The sequence below is a fragment of the Pezoporus flaviventris genome, unplaced genomic scaffold (genome assembly GCF_033815535.1).
Source record: "Pezoporus flaviventris isolate CSIRO_AGI_PZ_B2104156 unplaced genomic scaffold, CSIRO_AGI_Pfla_v1 ptg000016l, whole genome shotgun sequence".
NCBI classification, from domain to species: domain Eukaryota; kingdom Metazoa; phylum Chordata; class Aves; order Psittaciformes; family Psittacidae; genus Pezoporus; species Pezoporus flaviventris.
In genome coordinates this window covers 8,139,721-8,154,371 of record NW_026892564.1, presented here as the reverse complement: position 1 = coordinate 8,154,371, position 14,651 = coordinate 8,139,721, and the positions used below count along the sequence as shown (strand labels likewise).

Sequence of the window (14,651 nt, the reverse complement as noted above, 5' to 3'; positions counted from 1 at the left end):
ACTTTTACATTAAATATTCATTTATGCACACACCTATATCTAAGCAATAGTAAGGCTGAACAGCCAAATATTCCAGGACTAGGAAATGCTCTAATGCTGCCTAAGCCAAAGCAACTGGCTCTACAAACATACGATCTGCGTGCAGTCCTACATATCTCTTACTTCCTTGTGGCCAAAGGAACTTGTTTCATGCAATCTAAGAGATAGATGATCAGTGCTTTCAGAATGTGCAGCTATTAAAAATTACAGATTTTTCTTCACTGTTCAGTGTTCAGCCTGTATTACTCAAATCTTGCTTGAAACAGAACTCATTTTCTCATGGGCTCTTCCACCTATCAGCACCTACAACCATTTAGGTACACAAGCAAAATTTTCATGAAACCTCCACTACAAGAGTTACTATTTCACAGACAGTAAACAGAAAAAAAGATCATCATAAGCCATATTCCCTGTCTAAAGAAAAGCTTCCTTTCATTACATTTACAGCAACAAATGCATAATGTTTCTACAGATTTCCCTGCAGTCTCCTAACCCATATTCTTTCCCCCACACTGACAAAACAGAAGTCCCATGAGCAACAGTGTGTTTTATCTGTTTTATCAGATGTCCTGAACTATCCCAAGAGCAAATCCTCTATACAGGCCCTACAATCTAGGTATGATGACATAAAGGAGTATTAAAAGGTTAACATGTGTTAAGTCCAAGTACAGATTTCACCGGCAACATTAATTATCTGATATTCAATACACCAATATCTGAGCTCAATTATTTCAGTATTCCCAGTATCTGTTTTCTTCCCCCTTCCTTTTCCACACCACCATTTAATTTTCCTAACTCTCAGTTTCATCCTGACAGCCAGCCCACATCTGACAGCTTGCTTTTGCCTCCACTCTTCTGACTCACTCCTACATCCCTACTCTATTTTTGCATCTTGCAGCTTCCTCCTCTGTGCTACTGAAGGCAAAGAGGTCACAGCACAGACAGCACTAACATATCTCTAAATGAATTTTAGAAGTCCACAGCAACCTGACATCTGCACTGCTTTCATGCTCTGAATTAGTATATTCAAAATTAACTCAGATATATCACTGTACAATGCTGCAGTTTTTCTTTAGGTCTTGGTAAATTCTGCTGGATATCAGCTTTTCTCTGAAACACTCCTGTCTTCTGGAAAATCTGAAAATGTTTGAAAAAAGGAGTCCTTCTGAAAAATCCTAGCAACCTCCAGAATGCTAGGGTATTAAACACAGAGATCCATCCAAGAACACTTTCTCTTTGCTTCCCCCAATCTGATTAAGTATAAAAAAAATCCTTTACAGCTCTTGGCTGAAAATAGTAAGAGAACAAACTTTGTAGAGATCCATTTTTTTTTTAACAAACATATGGATTATCTTCCAGAAAAACATGAACTCAATAGGCCAGATACCCTTCAGCCTAGACCAAAATGACTTTGATGACTGTACAATAAACGACTACAAAATCAGAAATAATACGGAGAAACTGAACACAAATCAGCTGTTCACCCTTTCTGCTAGTACAAGGAGTTGAAGTCATCAGATGAAGCTAACTAAAGTAAGAGCTGAAACCAAAAGACATACAGAAACAAAAGCTGCTTTTCTGAAAGCTGATTGGAATGCCCCGTATCAGCAGAAGCAGAGATGACTTATTACTGAGCTCAGTTGACTGGCCTTTCTTTTCCATACAAATCAGGCACTGGAGCTATATGATTAACTGACAGAGTCCTAAAGGCCGCAGGCAGTCTGGATACAGAAAAAAAACCCACTCCCTTAATTGCAAGTCAAATGAACACTATAGCATTTTTTCTGCATACTACACTCATCACAGCAGGTAAGTGATGAAGTGCTCTGTTTCTTTCTTTTCTGCAATAGAAAATATGTTGTGTTTTTAAACACTATTCCAAATAAAAGTACCAACATTCTTGCATTCTCGATTTATCATACTTGCTGTAAAACAGGATTCTGTGTATCTGAAGGAAGAAATATGACTAAGTTTAATAGTCTAGCCTCTCATTTGGAAGGGTTTTTTAAAGTACAGGTATATAAGTTACCACAAGGAGAATTACAGTCAAGCTCATGTGCATCCTAATACTTCAGAGTAAATACAGGGCAGCTTACCTCACTGCAAACATAGTCATTTTCAATGACTGGTGCTACCATACTCAGATGCTCTTTCCAGAGGAACCTGAACCAGATCTCTCTGAAGCAATCCCGTAATATGCAAGCCTCAACAGGCACTTATTTAAACTGTTAGCATCTATTCAAGCAGGGGGAAAAAAAAAAGCATGCTGGATTCTGTCGACTAAACTTTGTTTGTAACAGCTACAGGAATCACCACCAGTTTACAAGCAGCTTGGGTAAAGGCACAGCAGCTTATCTGATGGCAAAAGTTCATCATGCAACAAAGCTGTATTATCTATATGCTACAGTTCTTTATTAAATTAGCATTAAATCTTTGGTATACAGTCACCGCCACAAAAAGAATTTCTTCTACTAGCTGCACAGGCTCTTGCCACATTTTTAGTTTTAATAATTAGCTACTGTGCTACTGAAGGAGGCCAAGAAAGAGGGTATTATAGACAGAGCTAAAGCCAGCTGGGCTTTTTTTTTTTTTCCCTTTGGTTTTTGGATGGCTGCCTTCATTTCACTGAAACACTACAAAGCAAGTTGACCATATAAGGCACTGGGATTCCCATGGAAAATGCTTACATAAATCAGATCCACGCAGTCATTTTAGTTTATATATTATAGTTAATATGAACATTCACAGTACATTTTTAAAAGACACTTCAGAATTATATCTTACAGATACAGCATTACTTTTGTTTTAACGGAGTTTCATGCAAGTAGCCTTCCAGAAGAATTCGTAGCTTAACTTTCAACTGAATACATTTCTTTACATAGTATCAGACCAGACTGATTTCAAAACTACAGGCAGCATTCATAAACACAACATTCCTGATTTTGGTACAAATGAAAAGTACCAGAAAAGCCTAATTCACAATTCAGGGGTATGACAGCAAATGAGTCTCCCTGCCAGCCGCTGGCTGCAGCCTGCATTTATCAGAGGCAGCAACTTGCCGCATGGAAAGATTATTTGTAGCCTAGATTCCAACAAGAATAACTCTAACGAGCAAGGGCTTATAAGGAGATGGTAATACACAGTCTACAGAGAAAGGACAGGGAGAACTGGAGAAAGCACCATTCTTGAACAGGAGGGGGTGCAAAATAAAGAGGATCACAGGGCTTCCACTTCAGAAGAGCTTGGGAGCTTTTGAGAAGGCAGAAGGAAAACATTGTCAGAATCAAAGAAGGGGCAAGAAAGAAATATATGCAGACTTTACAGTCAGACAGACAAATACAGGAATACAGAAAGCCTTGGTCAGAGGCATGTGCCAGCATGACAACAGTATCTTCCCAGCTCTAGGACTTATTTTTCAGAAGGAATCAAGCACTTAAATGTTGGGAAGCAACACTTCTAACACAGTATCAGAATTACTAGGAAACTCTGTCATTCCTTTTATATCCTACCTTCAGTTACTATTTGCATTTATTAAAAGGTCAATTAATTTAATTAATACCTTTTTAGGAATTAATTTCACAACACAGATCAATGCTTTAGGAGAACCCAGTTTTGCCAAAACATTGTGCAGTTTGGTCAACATTGTTTTTTTTTTTTTCAAACAGGTATCCAAACCTCACAGTATTCTGTAAACCAGACCACCTTATCTGTTCCATTAACTAGGACATTTGTACCTGCCTTAACTGGGACTAGAATATAATTCTTCAATCAACACGTATTCTATTGATTCAAAAGAAGAACAAAAAATGTGTCTGTATTTTAATACGAGCTGAACAGTTCTTTCCAACAAATTCCAGCTGCTGCCAGATCAAGCTGCCTCCTTGTACCTCAAGAGAATATACCCCATCTAACATAAACCTAACCTCTGTACTAAAATTAAAAATGATACTCAGCAGTTTTTGAAAGCATCGCTACTTCCTCAGTATGTGTGCACTGGTTACCAACTGTCAGTATGAAATAGGCTCATGTAGCATAATGCTGAAAGTTGGTATTTCCAATAAAGAATTCTCCACCTAAAAATTTCCTTCCCCTAACAGAGAAGTGAAATTTTAGATTGTCGCTATCCTGAGTATCGTAAGAGTAAGTTATTTTCACTGAAACCATGTGCTGTGACAACAGACAGTAATTAGTATCAGGCATCAACAATTCTATACATTAAATACTCAAAATCTACATGCTTCCTCCACTGCATATGGATTATGTTATTCCTCTTTAACACTTGCTTTGGTGTTCCCTCTGCCACAACCAAACTGCTTACAAACAGAATGACAATGGCACCTATCTATTAGCTACTATTCCAACCACTTACATCAAAGAATCTGTAAAATGACAGATAGTGAGATCAACTTCACATGTCCTCCACAAAAATACAGGGGATTCTGATGAATTTTCATTATATTGTCTGCAAAAGCACCCGAGTTCTTCCTGTAAGCACACTGGAGAATTATGTTAACTATCAGCACACAGAACACCCGCTATAACGACAGACAACAACTCCTGTATCCCAGAACTAAAGTCAACTTCAACAATTCTTCACATCCCCTACGTTTGCTCTATTTTTTTTTTTAATTTCCTGAGGAAAAGATGAAGATTATGTCCCACCTACTTCACTGTTTATATAATGTTACCGTTTATGTAATCATTAACTGGCATTTTTAGTTGAAGCAACAGTCAAAAGACAGGGCTCAAATTTGGAAAAGCAAAACCTCTTACAGCAGGATGGAGATTCTACTCTGATACTGATTTGTATTTGTATCTATAACCAGAACACAACGGCCATAACTGACAAATGCGAACAACTCTCTGCTCATTGACAACTAAGTTAAGAACAGACTTCCAAGCACTAAAAGAACACCTGGGGTTTTCTCCTCAGCATGAATCAACAGATTCAGAATGGGGTGGGCTGATAAAACAAAAAGTTTATTTACGGAGACTGTCCCCAAGATTTGGGATAGAGCATAAAAGCAGCAATACTCAGAAATTTGGCTTCTCTCTGGGGAAACGGTAGTCTGGGCATGCAAAGAAGAAACTCTTCAAGCTCTAAATCCATAAGGCGGGTGGGAAGCATGAACATCTTTGACCAAGTAAGATTTCAGCTACAGATTTAATACTAATGGACAGCACTGTGGTCTTTCAAGCATTAAGCTTTAGAAATTATAAACAAACCTATTGCTTACTCTTAAGATATTTATTTAATAAATCTTAGCAGAAGGATCTTTTCAGTTATTTAATATAAAATGATGGCTACCACTGAGATTCAGAACAGAACTTTCTGTTAACAGACAATTTTCCAGTTAAACTATATAAATATATACATACAGATCTCCTGCAGATGCCTTTTCTATTCCAGTTAAGGTGTGAGTTACTGACAAAAATCTCAAAAATCAGTTAAGTCCAGATGTTTCAGCAATAATGTTTCACTTAGTTTCCAGCCACAATCCAATGGACTTCAAAGATTTTGCTCATAACTAAAAAGGCCTTAACTGCTAAAAGTGTTCAGCTGAACCCAGGACAGGCCTATCTAACTAAACTTAACTAAAACACCTTAAAACTAAAGGCCTTAACTAAAAAGGCCTGTCTGCTTATATGGCAGGGTTTCATACTTACAAAGTTTAGTACAGAAGTTCAACATCAAAATCTAATTATCAGGAAACATTTTGGACCAACAAAGACAGAAAAATGTACCTAGAGAAAATTTTCTGGGCTAGATCTCTGCAAACATTATGTCTCAATTTTGCCTCATATATCCAATAAAAAAAGTGTGACGTTTAAGAGAGTCTTAAATCTCACAGTCACTGAGATTTATAGACAAATAGTATTGGCAATTAAATCAGTTAAAAAGTAAAAAAAAAAAAAACAAACCAAAAAAGAATGGCCACAACACGGCTCATAACCAATTTTATTGCAGAAATTAGCTACATACATGACCTTGGCATAAATACACAAAGATGACAACAACATTTGCATGCAAGATGAAATTCCAGTCTGCTCTTAACATTGCCCCCAGCGCTAACCACCTCTGAAACCTATGTACCACACCAGGGAGCAGAGCCATCTCTATTCAAGTTTGGCATTCACTTGGCTATCACTACCCTGAATTACAAAGATCCCTTAAGGAGCTGTAAAGCATTTAGATTTATGTGATTTTGTCCACAGAAGAGAGCTAAGACTTCAGTTCTCAAGATCTTATCATTGGGTTGTCCTAAGCAGGAATTTAATGGACTGCACAATTAGCTCTTCTAACAATATTTTAGAAGTTACTGCACTCCAACTGCAAGCTTGTCTACGACATTACTTGCCAAGTGGACAAATTAAGCTTCTCACAAGAGTGAACGAGCATGGGAATGTACAGGAGCTGTCAATGAGTAAGTACTCTGCTTAAATAGGCATTTACACTATTATAATGATGGCATTGTAGTTCATAGTATCTACATCCCTAACTATCTAAATGCACACTTAGTTTATAAAAAAGTATCATTATACTAAGCTACTTTAGATAACTTTATAGTAGCAACAACTACCTTTCTGCTCTGCAGGGCATCAGTTTGCTAAAAGGATGTTTTATGTGGCCTTGGACTTTAAAAGCCACACAGAAGAAATGTCTAAGGAAATGTACTCATTCAATTCCTATCAGCATCCCCGAGATTGCCTCTATGGCAGCTAAAATGGTGACCTTTCATTTGGAAGGACTGTATTCGGTATTGAGATGCTTCTAGAATACAACAGTCACTCTCTAACAGTCTTGCACTAAATATATAACATCAAGCTAACACTGAAACAATAGAGCATTAATACACTGCTGGCCTTAGGAAAGGCAAAAAAATACCTACTGCTCTGCTGAGGACTTGCTCTTGTTAGACTAAATTAGTTAAGGTAAAAAACACAGCACAACTATAGCATGCTGCAGACATACGAATGCCATGATCATGTCAAAGTCCTCTGCAATGTGTTAGCAAGCAAGGTGGAGAAGGAAGTAAGATAGCAGGTGAGTTTTCACCTTTCCAAATTAGTCTGGGCTACAGATTACCTTTTTTTTCCCATGAAAGTAACTGATGTCTGAGACACAAAAGGTTGTTAAAACAGCAAAGTACTTTGCACTTAAAATACCTCAAGCTGCCATGTACAAGGTACAGGGTTCTACACAGATTAACAGCTGATGCTGCCCCATCACTCTGTGACTTTTTACACAGCCATTAGCAGTCATTAGCTTAAAATTTTAGAATCAGTTCCTATCTTGGCCCTCCCTTATTCCCCTCCTGCTGGCTAGGAACTGTGAGAGGAGAGGGTAACTAATTATCAACAAAATTCAGCCCAGCAGTCCTTATGATCACTTAGCAAAAGAATGGTAATTCAGGTCAGGGCAAAACAAAAGCATCATCTTAGTATAATGAGTGACAACTTTGAAGTCTTAAGCCTTGTAAGGTCACAAAGAATAACAAGCAATCTTCTTTCAAAACCTATGAACAGCTGACCTTGATCACATGCTGAGGCAGTGCTCATCCTTATTCTTATCACAAAGCTGCATCTCACAACTGGGGAGGACAGCTGTGAAAGAAGATGATACTGCAGAACACAATCATCACTTTCTGAGGTCAAAGTGAAGAAAAGTTCAGATCCAGACTAGCTGAATTCAAACCCAACTCAGTCATTTTCTGGCCAAGAAGCTTCCAGTAACACTGCAGCTGTTCTTTGTATCTTCATACAACACTGTATTGTTGATTTTCATAAGATAGTTTGAGTTGGAAAGGACTTTAAAGATCATCTAGTTCCAATGCTCCTGCAATGGGCAGGGATGCCTTCCACTAAATGAGATGCTCAAAGCCCCATTCAACCTGGCCTTGAACACTTATGGGATGGGGCAGCCACAGCTTCTCTGGGCAACCTGTGCCAACACCTCACCATCCTCACAGTAAAGAATTTCTTCCTATTGTCTAATTTAAATCTACCCTCTTTCAGTTTAAAGCCATTTATATAGTGTCCTGGTTCTTCCTAGTAGCTGGTACAGTGCTGTGTTTTGGCTTTAGTCTGAGAAAAATACTGACACATGACCATGACATATATTCATCAATAAAACAGCATGTGTACATATCTGCATTAAAATCCATACATATTTGAGTTTCAGAAGAAAAGGCTTTGTTTTAGGGTGGTTATGAGAATCAGTTCTCTCAACCCCAATGAAAAGCAACAGGACTTCAAGGAGACCAGAAGCAGCACACTTAGGAATGGATGAGGTTACTTTCAAGTAGAATTAACAGCTGAGTTGTGTCAAATTCAGATCCCCACATGAAGATGGCAAGCAAAACCAGTGGTGAAACAGAAGACACTCACACCACCCTGCTGCTCTAGAGGTTTGCATTTAACCACACTATCCCAAAAGCAGAGCATATAATTACTCAGCAGCCAGAAAAAAGTACCTTGATACTGCCTTCAGTAAAACAGGTTCAGGTATTAACATAGATAGCTCCTTTTGCAAAGCAATTTATTTAGTTAAAGCAGATGCAAACTCTGTGCTTAGACAGGAGTTGTTTATTTTTCTACAGATAGGGAAAACAACGCCTTTGCAATTTGCAAAGCTGCATGAAGTTATAGCTACAGTTCTGGAAAACCTAGAATATATGATTTTAAATCGGTGACAGAACACTGGAACAGGCTGCCCAGGGAGGTTGTGGAGACTCCTTCCCTGGAGACATTCAAAACCCGCCTGGACACATTCCTGTGTAACATCATCCAGGTGTTCCTGCTCCAGCAGGGGGATTGGACTAGATGATCTTTTGAGGTCCCTTCCAATCTCTAGCATACTGTGATACTGTGAAATGTAAGCCACTGAAAAAAGGACGTTCCCACATACAGAATCATAGAATAGTTGGGGTTCGAAAGGACCTTAAGATCATCTAGTTCCAGCCCCCTTGCCATGGGCAGGGACACCTCACACTAACTAAATCATGTCAACCCAAGGCTCTGTCCAACCTGGCCTTGAACACCACCAGGAATGGAGCATTCACAACTGCCCTGGACAACCCATTCCAGTGCCTCACCACCCTTAAAGTAAAGAACTTCTTCCTTATATCCAATCTAAACTTCCCCTGTTTAAGTTTGAACCCTTTATCCCTTGTCCTGTCACTGCAGTCCCTAACGAAGAGTCCCTCCCCAGCATCCCTATAGGCCCCCTTCAGATACTGGAAGGCTGCTATGAGGTCTCCACGCAGCCTTCTCTTCTCCAGCCTGAACAGCCCCAGCTTTCTCAGCCTGTCTTCATAAAGGAGGTGCTCTAGTCCCCTGATCCTCCTCGTGGCCCTCCTCTGGACTTGTTCCAACAGTTCCATGTCCTTTTTATGTTGAGGACACCAGAACTGCACACAATACTCCAGGTGAGGTCTCACGAGAGCAGAGGGGGAGGATCACCTCCTTCGACCTGCTGGTCACACTCCTTTATATGCAGCCCAGGATACAAAGAAAGGGCTTTCAGATGAAGATGAATTAATAATGTTCATAGAAGAATGATTTGTAGTATTTGGTTAAGAAGTTATGAAGTATAATGTGAATCAAATTTTATCACCAATAGAACAACAAAAAATGATAAAGATGAATTGTATTTATTTTCCTGGTGCTTTAAATCACTGTGTTCAAGTGATTGTAGAGTCTATCAACAATGAGACTAGAAAATATTGATGGACTCAACAACGGCCAATGCCTACATGGTAACCCAAATCCCTTGCTTCAGAACTTCCCCATTCTTATTGGGAAAGCAAATGTTATCTAGGGAAAAAGTCTATGCATGCTTGTGCCTTAAACCACCTACATAACAGAGACATCATTCATGCAGGAGCCAAAATCAGATTTTGGATGTGGAAAAAGTAAAAGGAGTGTAAAATTGAGAATTAACACCTTGAAAAAAGTCATTAAGAAGCTTAGGAGTAAGTTCTGGTTAATTTTCACTTCCTCTTTGGAAACCAGGTGACAAAGCCAGTTTTCTGTAATTTGGAACTCATCTGGATGTCATAAAATCAGGAGTTAGTTCCTCCCATGTTATAAGCATGTTTAGGGATCACTGAGGTAACAAAAGACATTACCTCTGCCCAGTTGCAACATGTATTGCAACATAAGCTCCGGCTATTGCTTTGGTAGGTACCTGCTGTGTGTCTAGCAGGTACCTACTGTACTGTAGACTGTAACATTCCAGAACATGACTAGGCAGTTTATGCAGAATATTCTAGTTAGTTTTAGTTTGGGCAAAAGTACAGTTAGAGCAGCTTGAATTAGACAGGAATCCAAAGAAAGAAGCACCTTACTCTTAATTTGATTAATACCACTCTTTATATGAGACATCTGTGAAGTAGCCTCACTTGTAACTATGAAGTAATGAGTCCCTAATTACAGTAATTTCCCCTATTAATGTTTAATATTTAAAATTAGCCTGTACTTAAGGTCTTGAACTGAAGATACAATGTCTAAATGAAGGTTAAATGTGGAACTGCAATACATGATTTGTCTTGCTCATAAGAAAATAGCTTATTTCTTTGAGATTCGTTTAGTCTACACCTTGGAACTCTGGCACACAGACACAACCAGAGAAGCTGAACAGCTGATGGCCTTCATGTGACCAGCAAGCTCATTTCTCCAAAGAAGTGTGCACCTGTTGGCACAACCATCAGAAGATGAGGAAACTAACACCATCCTTACTCTCATGGTGACATTCTAAAGTGTGAAGCATGAGCTCCCACAGTTACATTGTAATTTAACCTCAGATGACTGCACTTACATTGGCTTACAGTACTTGATATATGGTAATAAATGACCAACCCTAGAATACCAAACCAAAGCATGAAATCCATTTGACAAAACTAGGAAATTTTAGGGAGAATTACACATGAACACTATGACTGAGGCACTTGCGTAGCTGGAAAACCAGCAGAACAGACTGATCTTCAACCCTGAAGTGCTTAAACTTAGCTTCTGTTTTAAGGATTACTGTTTGCCTTTTAGCTAAGTTCTGTTCTCGACTTGTACAGAGTCATTTTTTCCATTACTGCGAGCTACTTTGTTTTTATTGGATTCTTTCAGTCCAAGCATGTTCAGAACATCAGAAGTTCTGAACTACAGTTAAAGCAAGATAAAATTTGCTTAAATTAACAAAATGAGCTTGATGCAAGAGTTACAGCCCATCTACTTTAAAAAAAAATCTGTACAATATTTAAAATACAAAAATACACTGTTTAACCCATTCCTTCCTTGTCATCAAGTGACACAGAGCAACAGTTTTAGCACTTTTTGGGTGGATTTTAGGGATCCAACATTCAGATTATTTTTTTTAACATGAGGGATCTTAACTTCCACCATCACAGCTGCCCGAAAGTAATTGACTGTGCTGTTTTACTACCTCAGGATAAATGGAAAATTTTAAACCCCAGCAAAACAGACTGCTGAAAGATCCTCTCGTTTGTCACATGACAAATAAACCCCCAGAACAGCAAGATCACATTTATTTCTTTAATAGATATTGCATTAAATATACGCATACACTGCTGTATAGGTTACAGGTTACAGGACCAGATAATTCACATATGCAACAGTGTTCCAGTTTTCAGATTAAAAAAACAAAACAAAAAAACATGTTTTAAAGATGGAGTAAAACCCTAAAGAAATTCTGACTAATAGTTCCTGCCCAACTTCTCTAATTAAACTCAACAGGTAAGGAAAAAAAAACCCATGACAAAGCAAAAACTGAATACAGAAACACAGGACTTTTTTTTTTTAACCCCCAGTATTAATATAGTGCCCCTCAATTCAGGTACAGATTCCAATGAAGTACAACATTTCTGACAGAGGTGCTAGAGAGTAAGACAAAACTTTATTTTCCTTCAGCAAGAAACTGACATAGAAATGCAAACTAATGTAATTTCATGTGTTTGACTGTATTCTTCCTTCCCAAACTTCCCATGCGTCTTCCATTATGACGCACTGTAGAACAGGAAGGACATCTTCAGAGGTCTGTACAGAGCCTAGGCAAAGTGAAGCCACTGTTTCATTAAGGATTTCTGCTTGGTCTATACATCAGGCATATCATGGCATTACAGCAGTTACTTTCTATTACTATTCCACCTAGGAGCTCTAGACATAGACCAGGATCTTCCGAAGAATCTACACCCACATCTGTGGAGCAAGTCAGTTTTCCGGAAGAGGTTTCTGCTTCAGTAGCCAAAAAAAAAATCTGCACGACTGTAGCAAAAAAATAGGAGAGTCTCCAACAAGGAAATAAATAAATAAAATAGTTAGTGCATTAGTTAGCACACCACCATAAGTCCTGAACTCCACAAACAAGACTGCTGAAGAAGTATCCTGGGCACCTCAATTTCTGCATCCAATTATACAAATGAGTATTCAAAGCAGACAATCTAAACCATCATTAAAGAAAACCTTCTGTTCAAACTTATTTTTCATCAAGCCAGGGCCCCATATCTCTTATTTGCACATTTGACACATTAAAAAAAACATAAAATCTAAAGCCAATCTAAAGACATAGATTGCTGCAAACTCCAGAAAGGTTATGTAAGGTAATCTATGCATTAAATAAAGATTCTCTAAGTTATATAGCACTTAGGAACAGCATTATACATTGCTGCTTTGTGGAACAAAGAATACTTTGCTGTAACAAAGCTTGTTACTCTTTTCTCATTAAAGATTTTCTGTTCAGTATGCCATTGCCTTTCCTCCTCTGCACTTTCAGTTTCCCTTCTTTGTACATTATGCTTTTCAGGAACCAAGACCACTTCAGATGAGCACAACTTCTGTCCAGACAACTTAGCAGTAGGTGAGAAGATTATAACACAGCCTACCTACCTGCCAAAGAAATAAGGTCCAGGAACAGGCTGAGCAAAGTATCCCTTCCCAAAAGACTAAAGCTTGCATTTAGACCAGAGAGAAATGCCTTGCTTGGACTGACTGAAGCAGGAAAGATCACACCACAAGCTATCAAGGTCAACAGAAAACCAAACAGCATTGTAAAATTGTTTCTCTGTTAAATAATACATATTTAAAAGAAGAGCAGTGCAAAGATCATCTTACTGCTTCTGGCAAAAATGGGGAGAGCAGGGATCAAACCAAAAAGGCCAACCAGAATATAGCAGAAAACAGACGATTGGTACCCAACTGCAGTAAGTACCCAGCCTCTAAATATTTACTTGCCTTTCATGGCCAAGGATCTGAGGAAGTTAGAATTCCTTAGACTCTATAAATCAAAAGCCACATAAATCAGTTTTGTTTGGGTTTGGGTTTTTTTGGTTTTTTGGTTGGTTGGTTGTTGTTTGGTGTTTTGTTATTTTTTTTTTTTTGGGGGGGGAGCTTTTAAGCAAGTATCTTCCTGATATTTCAGTTGTAGAACTAGCACAGTTTTCCACTAGACACTCAACAGCCAGGTACTTTAAATACTTTAAATGCAGCCCACCTCATAACAGGAAGTAGTATCTCATTCACCCTTGACTGTACTTGACAGCTGAATCAGAGAGGTTGTGAAAGCCATACAATGGTAGCTTCTTGTCTGTGAGGCCCAGTAGAAGCCTTTTATTTTATATATATATATATATAATTCAAACCAAACCACAGTTCTACTTTGTCTTCCAACTTCTTAATGGTCCTTAAAAAGACCACTTCCCACCAAAAAGAATTCCTAGGCTGACCTAACTATTGGGAAAGGATCCAAACCATTCTGCATATGTATGACACTGCATTAGGTTTTTAGTAGCCCTAGGCTACAAGAGCCTTATTTCTTTAAGGGCAAGGTTTGAACACAAATACCAGGATTGCAGCTTAAGGAGGCCACACAGTTTTTCTTCCAGCTTATGTAGGACCATTGGGAATGTCAGTAGAGCTGTTTGGTAGTTTGCCTGCATACATTCCTAGCTCTGCTTTTGCGTAAAAGTCAGATTTTGGTCAAAAACAAAACCTGAAGTACTGCTAGTTGCAAGTCTCCATCCAAACATAAAAGACACAGCAATCTCTTGCAAAAGACTGAAAATTTCTGCATCAGTTAGATGATGTAGTCCCCCAGGAACAACACAAAACACTAATAATAGCAGTAACACAATTTCACCCAGTTTTTGTCTTGAATTTCCAAAGCTAAGCCAAAGATGGAACAGGAAGTCTTCCATCTAGGAAAAGACATTTATACTGAGCCACAGTGGAGCATGGATTCATGGAGTAATCATTTATAAGCGTGTAGTTTCTGACTTCTACTTTTAACAGCCCTTTTAGTTCAGCAGTTCCACACTGACCTTTCAAGCTGCAGGTTATCAGAGTCACTGCTGCAGGCGTAGGAAAACATGCACACAAACTTATCAAACTATCCTAGTTTTCTGCCATTCAGTCTGCAAGAGCTGATTAAACGCAAATTAACAATAATGGCCTGAAACAGCAGCCACAGAAGTTAAAGGTTGGGGAACGGAAAGAGCTTGTTGTTTTAGGGGAGGATTATGAAGATTAAAAAAAAAAAGCCCACAACAACAGACTTTGGATATTAAGCAATGTCCTCGTAGAAATACCTGATGGATTTATGGAAA

The 14,651-nt window shown here is 38.5% G+C and overlaps 1 protein-coding gene across 6 annotated transcripts in view; it reads right to left on the bottom strand.

The window, feature by feature from the left end:
• Nucleotides 1-14,651, bottom strand: part of PPP1R12A (protein phosphatase 1 regulatory subunit 12A) — a 117,471-nt gene that overhangs the window by 85,772 nt on the left and 17,048 nt on the right. The gene's annotated exons all lie outside the window — the stretch shown is intronic.